The sequence below is a fragment of the Galeopterus variegatus genome, unplaced genomic scaffold (genome assembly GCF_000696425.1).
Source record: "Galeopterus variegatus unplaced genomic scaffold, G_variegatus-3.0.2 Scaffold9506, whole genome shotgun sequence".
Taxonomy (NCBI): domain Eukaryota; kingdom Metazoa; phylum Chordata; class Mammalia; order Dermoptera; family Cynocephalidae; genus Galeopterus; species Galeopterus variegatus.
The window spans coordinates 19,100-22,023 of record NW_007735617.1 but is presented as its reverse complement, the minus strand read 5'-3'; the positions used below and the strand labels follow the sequence as shown (position 1 = coordinate 22,023).

The 2,924-nt window shown below is 43.5% G+C and overlaps 1 pseudogene; it reads left to right on the top strand.

The window, feature by feature from the left end:
- The window catches only part of LOC103609343, a 13,562-nt pseudogene extending 11,585 nt beyond the window's left edge, over positions 1-1,977 (top strand).
- Positions 1,978-2,924: the final 947 nt, after the last annotated feature.

Here is a 2,924-nt window from a genome sequence, read left to right as displayed (position 1 = left end):
CGGGAGCGCCGCCGCGCTTCCCAAGCGGTGCACTGTAGCAGTGCGCCACCAGGCTGGCCCTGAAAAAAGAACAAAATATTAAATCAAACACCTAACTTGATCACTTAAGAAACTGGAAACAGAAGAGAAAACTAAACCCAAAGCTAGCAGAAGGAAAGAAACAAGAAAGTTTAGAGCAGAGATAAATAAAATAGAAAATAGAAAAACAACAGAGAAGCAGCAAACACCAAAAGTGATTCTTTGAAAAGGTCAACGAAATTGACAAACCTATACCAGACTGACAAAGAAAAAAAGAGATAAAATGCAAATAAATAAGAAATGAAAGTGAGAACATTACTACTGACCTTACAGAAGTAAAGATGATTATAATAAAACACTGTGAACAATTACAGCAAAGCCAGAAAATTACATAATCTAAATGAAATGGACAATACCTAGGAACACACAAATTACCAAAACTGACTCAAGAAGAAATAGAAAATCTGTACTCACCTGTAACAAATAGATTGAATCAGAAACTTCCCAACAGAGAAAAGTCCAAGACCCAATGGCTTTACTGGTGAATTATAACAACATTTAAAGAATTAACACCAATCCTCCTCAAATTCTTCCAAAAAACTGAAGAGGCTGGAACACTTCCTAACTGGTTCTAAGAGGCTGGCATTACTCTGATACCAAAGACACATAAAGACATCACAAGAAAAGAGAATCACAGAACAATACCCCTTATGAACATAGATACAAAAATCTTCAACAAAATAGTAGCAAACCCAATTCAACAGCATAATAAAAGGATTATATATTATGACCAGTGAGATCTACCCTTTCACCTTGCAAGGAATGCAAGGGTAGTTCAACGTGAATTCAATCAGAGTGGGCAGGACAAGGGTAGTCCTGGAGCAAAAGGAAGTGCTGAGGAAGCTCATGACAGTGACAGGTGCCAAGGAGGACCAGGCCCACTTCCTCCTCGAGTTGGCCAGCTGGGACCTGAAGATGACACCAGTGAGGTTTTATGAGACAGAGGGGACAAAGGCACTGTGACCATTTCATAGGCAACCCCTAGCTCAGTCTCTAGAGACACAGCTGTCAGCAATAATAGGGTGACATCCTTCAGAGGCCTCATATATGACCAAGATGAGGACCAGGAGGAGGAGAAGGGCCAGAAGTTTTATGCAGGGGGCATCAGAAAGAAGTGGACGGCAGATTGTTATTCCTCGCAGGAAGAAAAGTCCCAACGAGCTGGTGGATTATCTCTTTAAATGGGCCAAGGAGCCTGGAGCCATCGCTATGGAGTGAATGACCAACAGCCTCGGATAGACCAGTGAACTAAGACATTTGAGGGATTGGCTACGGCCTCGGGGCAGCACCGCAGAAGAGTCTGACCACGTAGGAGAAAGGAGGCAGCACTCCAGCCAGGATGTTTATGTGGTGTTGAAGCTCTGGATTCAGCCTGCATAGTGATGACCTCAGGAGCTATGAAGGCCCATCCAATGCCCAGTCTCTGAGGTCTGCCCACAGAGGGGATGTGCCAGCAGAGCTGCGGAGGTTAGCCCATGCTGGGCAGGTGAACTTGGACATGGAGGGTCATCAGGACAAGACTTCTTGAAGCCCTAAGAGCCTTCACTGGGGAGCATCAGAAACGGGACAGCACTGTCCCACGGATGTTGAGTGCCAGCTCTCCAGTCCAGCAGGCAGAAAACGAAGTGAAAGACAGCTCTTAACGTTTTAATCAATGAGTCAGAGCCTTCCACAAACATCCAAATACGGCTTACTGATGGTGGGAGGCTGGTGCAGAAATTTAACCACACCTACGGGATCATCAACATTCGACTCTTCACTGTTCATGCTTGGCCAGCTGTGGCTGACACTAGGTTTGTCACCCTGATTACCTTCCTGAACAAAGAGCTGGCTGATGAGAGCCAGATGCTAAAGAAAGCCAACCTGCTTGACACTGTCATCATGCAGCAGTTAACATAACTGCCCCACCAGCTGCCTCACCTCCGGCAGGCAGCCATGACACAGGGGATCGCCCCTCCTGCTCCCTTCTGCACGCTCAGCAGTCCAGTGCCATGTCTCCTCTGTATCTCTGGGTTCTTAGATCTTGGTTGGACATTTTTCTTCTTCTTGGCTCCATTTCCTGAGTTTTTGTGATGATCAATGGACTTCAATAAAAAAATAATAAAAACAACCAAAAAAAAAAAATTCCATCACTGCAATACACCACATTAATAGAATAAAAAGAAAAAACACATGAACATCTCAACTGGTGAAGAGAAAACATTGACAAAATACAACACCCTTTCATGATTATTTTTATCAGAAACCTAAAAGCACAAGGGAATTTCCTCAAAGTGATAAAGAGAATTTGTGGAAAACATCATATTCAATGATGAAGGACTGAAAGCTTTTCCCCTAAGATCAGGAATAAGACAAGGATGCCTGCTTTTACCCCTGATATTCAACATTGTACTGGTAGTTTAGCCAGAGCAATTAAGCAAGATGCTCAAAATCATATGCATTAGGAAATTGCAAATTAAAACAACATTGCAGTACCATTACACAAATGGCCAAAATCCAGAACACTGGCAACACCAAATGCTGGTGAGAATGTGGACCAACGAGAGCTCTCATTTATTGCCAGTGGGAATGCAGGATGGTGCAGCAGCTTTGGAAGACAGTTTGATAGTTTCCTACAAAACTCCATATACTCTTACCATGGGATCCAGTGATCATATTCCTTAGAAGCCTAGAAATCTACAGGTCCTCCTTCCTCCACAGAGACACCAAATTAACAATATATTTACCAGAATGCCTGTGAGAGAATTCTAGAGACTGGTTCAGAAGCAAAAGTTCCCAGGGGATTGTAAAATCGAGACGTGACTTGAGTGATAGGGGTGGGAAACTATGTGGCATTTGGCATACCC